The following is a 6,316-nucleotide window of genomic DNA, read 5'->3' as shown; positions in this document are numbered from 1 at the left end:
TTCCACCTTGTGATGGATTTTGAGGACCCTTCAAACTTAGGGGGCAGTTTTGAGAATTCCCTGGGCTACAGGTGAACCCTTATATATTAGAACCTTTATTTAACAACTGGTTAAGACTTGAGTGTGGCAAAAGACCCATTTATTCAATCAACAAGCAGTAAGGTAGTACATACTACATTAGAATAAAAATAAAGTTATGAAATACAGGCACACAATTTGAGGATATTGTGACTATCTGAAAAGATAAAACATTTTAAGAGAAATGATGAAACTTTTAGGCATGTTTTTTCAAGCCAAAGGGCCATTATAAACGAAGAAGAGCATTTACATCCTCAAAAGGCATCTTAAATTGTGTGATCTTGGAAGTCTTGGGCTTTGGTTTCCTCATCTAGAATTAAAAAAAAAAAAAAAAGCAAATCCAAATCTTGCGTAGAGAGAGTCTATTTTTGAGGTAGGTAGCAAAACAATTTTGCGGGGGAGGACAAATCTCTGTGAAAGTGTTTTTTAATTATCTTTAATCAGTGGTAGTTTATTTCAGCGATTACACTGGTTGTTATAAATGGCACTATTTTATTTATTTATTTATTTTTAAACAAATTTCACTTGGCATACTGGTAATTAAACAGACACGAAACCCGGGTATGTACACTATGGTAAGTTGCCCCTCAGTGTTCTCCAGCTACACAGCCCTTTGTGGTGGCAATTAAAACATTCGCTGAATTTTGCACTTTCAGTGCTTATAGACTTTTAACATCTAATGGACACGCACAGCCAAACCACTTGTTTATTGGCTATACGAGAAGCGATGAGCGATTCCTATTTTGGGAGTGAACTCCCCCCCCCCACCCCCCCACCCCGCGTTACTTTTGTCTGAAGAGTCCCTGAGAGCAGGGTCACACCGAGTCAGATGCGAAAACGAGGCAGAACGACATGAAGCAAAAAGCCCCTGCCCTGCCCCCATCACCCCTAAAAGTGTCCATCTGTACACTGTTAGCTCTGAGTCCCCTACTTTTCTCTGAACACGGAGATTTCTCGAAAAGGCGCTTTCCTTAGTTTTCAAGGCGGGGATGGCGGGGGCGAGGGAGGCGGTACGGTTTGTCACGGAAGTTCACCCTAGGAACGGTTCTTCCCTCCCGCTCAGCCGCCCGCCCACTAGCCGGCGACCTAGGAGGAAGACGCCCAGCGGTGAATTCCTTAGGTAACGTCCGCCCCTGCGATCCCCGCTGGTCATGGTAGTTTGCCTGGGTCTCCCAGTACCCTCACGGAAGTGCAGAGGGGGCTGGCGGAAACTACATTTCCCAGGAGCCCTCGGATAAGGGGTGGAGCCGTCCTTGGGGGCGGGGCTCAAACCGGAGGCGGTGATTGTGGCGCCTCATTCATAAATGCAGCGGCGATTCTTGATGTAGTTTGAGTGGACTGAGAGGCCAGGGGACTGCGGAGCGGTAATTTGTGGGTGAAAGGAACGGGGGAGCTGGTGCGTTTGTCGCCCTCCATCAAAGAGTGTTGGCGGGGCGCGGGAAGGACCTGCTCCGGGCCTCTGAGCTGGTTTAGTGGGGCGCGGAGGGAGCCGCGTCCGGGCGACCCTGCTGCGGCGGCCAACATCAATTCTGTGGATGTCCCAGCTTAACGCTGTTTTGTGGGGAGCCTGCCTTTCAGGGACGCTCACCGCCTGTGGTTTTGGCTGTACTTCAAGCTGCTGTTTAGAAGCGCAGGGGACACGGTTCGAAAAGAAAGTGTAAAGTGGCGTTGCTTTCTGTCCTCCTTAAGGCGGATCATCATCGATGATCCATCAGTCAGGAGCTGTCCTTTAAAGCTTTGCTGTGGATTCGTGGTTTTCATGAACATGTTGTTTTGGGAGACTGATAAATCATCTCCCAAATCAACTGGTTATACGGTCGGAGGGGTGACTTTGAACTGTTTGTGTCCACTTTTCTCTGTCAGGAGGCAGAGAATTTATTCCCCCAAACCGCTTCAAGTATGTTTATATAGCACTCTCTGGAGGTTTCGAGGCCGTGAATTTGTTTCAAACAGATTTTGATATCCAAAAAAATCCTAGTCCACATGCTAATCCTTTCTAGACATTTTGCTATATATATATGTTCTTTATAGTTTGCCTGAATATTAATAATAAATAGCAGATTAAGGTGAAACAATATTTTTATTCTTCATGCTGACAGTAAATACACTTTGAGGATCGTATTCATGAAATTAAAATGACGGAATAGAGGTGTTTAAGTGTGGTTTGTTTTAAGGTGTTTGTTTTAAGATGCATATGTCTTGAGTGCTGCAGCACCACCCGCACTTGTCAGTGTAGGAGGGAACTTTTTTTAGTTTTTTGATGTTACAAAATAAACTTGTAACTTGTCTCCTTTCTAAATTTGGATTTCAAATTTTCCTGCTAAAGTCTTTGAGATTTAATATAGATTACTTGGTTGAGTTTGATGAAAAGCTGTTACCTTTTAGATAGGTTTTCAACTCAAAAATAATTAGAATTAGTTTACTTAGAACAGATTTTTAAAAATTATTCAGGAATAACAGATATTCAATAAACTGCCCTAATCTTAAGTGTATTACCCAAATGTATATACCGGTGTAATCACCACCAGGTAAAGATAGTAAGACTCCCTATCAACTCTGAAGGCAGAAGCCTCTATAACCATGAGTCTGACTTCTGTACTTATAAATTTATTTTGCCTGTTTTTGAACTTCATATTACATGGAAACAGTATGAATCTGTTGAGACTTGGACTCAGTATTACTCATCTATGTTGCTGTTTATTGCAGCAGTTTTTTAAAAATGTGTGAATAGCTGTTTTCCAACCGATATCTGAGAAAAATCACACTGTCGCTTTGGTCTTTGCTTATTGAATAGCTTGCAAGCATTCCTTTTGTCCTATATTTCTTTGAACAGTTCTACAAACTGATGATTCATAGTATTTGTATGTATGTTTTAACAGCTGTACCCATGAAATTATTTCAGAAAAGGAGCATAAGTATTTTCAGTGTATGTTATTACACTCAGTAAAGCAACAAGGGAAACAGCAGTCTCTTGTTTTAAAATTCCATTAAATCTGGTTTTAGTAAAATGACCCCATCTGTCTTTCAGTTCTCCAGTCACATTAGCTACTTTCAAGTGCTAAATAGCCATATGTGACCAGTGGCTATCATAATGGACAGCACAGTTCTAGGTAATTGTGCTTTTTTGTCTTTATTTCTTATAAAGTGCTTTGCATTTTGCCTTTGTCAGTTTAACAGTATATCTTGGATATATTCAGGACTCCCATATTGGTACTTAATAAGCTTACTTGGTTCTCTGTAACCATTGCATAATGTGAATGATATAATTAGCTGGTCCTCCATTAATAGACATTTAAGACATTAATCTCAGTTTATTACAAATGTTGTGAACTTGTGCCAGTATAGCACAAAATGCTTAGATGTGAAATTGTTGAGTCAAAGTTTCTGTACATTTACAGTTTGGATGGCTATTGTCAAATTGCCCTTCAAAGGGTTTTTACCAGTTTATATTCCCAAGTAACACTTTATGAAAGAGTTCTTTTCCACACTGGGGTTTAGCAGTTTTTAGCTTTTCCAACCTGGTATGTGAAAAATAGTATGTTGTTATTGTTTTAATTACTATTCAGTTAAGTGATGATGAACTTTTTTAATGTTTGGGCATCTATATTTCTTTTTCTGTTTATATCTTTTTTTTTTCCAGACACTGGTTACAAAGCTAAATACATGTTTGCCTCCATATTGCCATTTTTCATTTCCTTTGGAGATATCCATCAGTTTGGCTGTCTATCTGTCTTAAAGTCTAGAATTGTATCTGAATAATAGTGTGACATGTTATTTCACTTTGGTACTAAATTTTCTCATTTCTCCCCTCAAGGACAATGCTATAGTAATTCTCTACTTTCTTCATTCTCATCAACCTACAGACATGCTTTTATTTCTCCTGTCTTAAAAAATCTTTCTTCACTCTGCCTCCCTGGGCAGCTACTGTCCTATTTATTTCCTTCACTTTATAGCAAAACTCCTGGAAAGAGTTAGCTATCCTCAGTTTCTCGTTCTTTCATGTATTCCCTCCATTCAAACTTTTTGCAGCCTTCCTCTTCCCCAAGTTGCTCTTATCAAAGTTATCATGACCTTTACTTTGCTCAGTTCCAAAGTCAGTTCTCAGTTATCCTCACCCTTCCTGTGTTAACAGCTTTTAACACTTATCTTTCTTTCTTGAAATACTTTCTTCATTAAAAACAAAACAAAACAGTAAAAAACCACTTTCTTCACTTGGCCTAAAGGACACTATACTTTCTACATTTTCTCTTTTTTGTCTACTGTTACTTAGTGATCTCAACAGGGTCAAGGCTTTAAATATCATCTATATGCTAGGGATACTCACATTTATGCTTAACAGCCTTGGCTTCATCCATGAATCCCATTCTTCTGTGAATCCCATTCTTGTGTGTCCCGCTGCTTATATGATGATGACTGGAATGTCTACTAGGCATCTTCAAATGTGCCAAGGGCAACTGGGTGGCTTAGTCAAGTGTCTGCCTTCGGCTCAGATCATGATCTCAGGGTCCTGGGATGGAGCCCTGCATTGGGCTTCCTGCCCCGTGGGGAGTTGGCCTCTTCCTCTGTCCCTCCCTGTTGCTTGTGCAGCCCCCTTTTTTTTTTTGAAAAAAAAAAGTTGAAAAAAAATCTTGAAAAAAACTTTTTTGAAATTCAACTCTTGATTTCTCATTCCCTCAAACCTGTTTCATTCCCAGTTTTCCCCATTTCAGTTAATGGCAACACTGTTCTTCCAGTTGCTCAGCAGAAAATTTTAAGGAATGAAGGGAAGGACCCTGGTGACCTCTGGAGGTTTGGTAGACAATAAAGGAGGGAGTCATAAATAATAAAATCATATGAGATTCAGAATTTAGTGGTTTTTATGGTGGAGGAAGGGAGAATCATCTAGAAGTGAAAAAGGACAATACAAAAAACACATATTCTACTCCCAGGCCCAGTGGTCCAGAGTATGGGTTGTGTAGGAAGAGGTGTTTTCAGGAAGGTGAGAGACGAGGTTGAGGATAATAGATTTTGCTAGTGATGGACTTTGGGGGCTGCGTGGACATTGGAGATGGATATCAGAGCATTGAAGATAAAGAGTTGCTTAGGAGCCAAGTGACTGTCTAAACACATACCGAAATTAATTCCAGAGAATTTGAGATAGATAGTGGTGATGGGACTGTAAGAATTGGTGGGGGTCATTCTGCAAGTGAAGGTTTTCAATATGAAGGCTGGCTCTTACTCCACCCCTCATATCTGCACCACTTGTTCCTTGACCTCCACCAGGTCCTTGAGTTTATCTCCAAGGAGGACTCCTGTCTACCCTCTCTAAACTTGCAAATCTACTTCCCCCATATTGCTTTTATTTTTCTCCTCAGCATTTATTACTATATAGCATACAGTAATACTCTTAAAACTATAGTTTTCTTTTATATGCATGTATTTTCTTCACTAAGACTCTGATTTATTAACTGCCGTATGCCCAGTGACTAAAATAGTATCTGGCACAGAGTAAGGACTCAATAAATATTAGGTGAGTGAAATCAGTCATACAGAGGAAGACAAGCTTATCTTCTGTGTGATGTGCCATTTAAATTTATTGCATGGTGACTGAATTACACTAGGAATTTGGTTATATTAGGGTATGATTCATAAAAAGTAGCTGTCCTATTATATGAACTAATGTAATTTTGTTGTTGAGCATTGAATGAACACAAATTTTATAATATTGAATTTATTTTAAATAATAGAATCTTAGTTCTTATTTAATTTTACTTAATTTTAGCAAACATTTAGCAAGTTTCTCCATTCCTTCCTAGCAGGAATGGATGGTGCTAGGCATTGGTGACTGTATCTTCAAGGAACTCACAGCTTGGTAGATTATGAACACAAAGGCAGAGTACCACTAATATTGAGATGCATGCCAAAATAGTGATATCAGAGACCTCTAAGAATACAGATGAGGGTCTGCTTGGTGGATGAGGGGCTAGAAGGGGGTTGAAGGAATAAGAGAAATGCCAGTGAAGCCATGGTGGTGACTCTTGTTCTGTAAATAGGGAGAACATGGGCTCCCCAGTTGGGCAGAGAAGCCACGTGGAACTAGGGCCAGAAGCATGAAAGTGTTTAATATGGGTAACATTTGATAGTTATAGTAATCAAGTAACTTAGAAGATGCTCTAGCTCCTAGAGTTTTATGTGAGCTGATTTAGCACTGGTATAAAATCCTCAGTAATCAAATGATTAGATCAGAAGGGAACTTAGG

The 6,316-nt window shown here is 39.9% G+C and overlaps 1 protein-coding gene across 4 annotated transcripts in view; it reads left to right on the top strand.

Annotated features, from left to right (window-relative positions):
- The first annotated feature begins 1,344 nt into the window (after window positions 1–1,344).
- The window catches only part of CENPJ (centromere protein J), a 63,586-nt gene continuing 58,614 nt past the window's right edge, over window positions 1,345–6,316 (top strand). The window contains exon 1 of one of the 4 annotated variants that reach the window (XM_047722829.1): window positions 1,345–1,442. The gene's annotated coding sequence lies outside the window, so the exon portion shown is untranslated. Of the gene's footprint in view, window positions 1,443–3,088; window positions 3,189–6,316 lie in introns of those variants that run through there. The other 3 variants (XM_047722832.1, XM_047722831.1, XM_047722830.1) reach the window with 3 other exon arrangements.

The sequence above is a fragment of the Lutra lutra genome, chromosome 3 (assembly GCF_902655055.1).
Source record: "Lutra lutra chromosome 3, mLutLut1.2, whole genome shotgun sequence".
NCBI lineage: Eukaryota > Metazoa > Chordata > Mammalia > Carnivora > Mustelidae > Lutra > Lutra lutra.
This window is presented reverse-complemented; position numbering and strand designations above follow the sequence as displayed.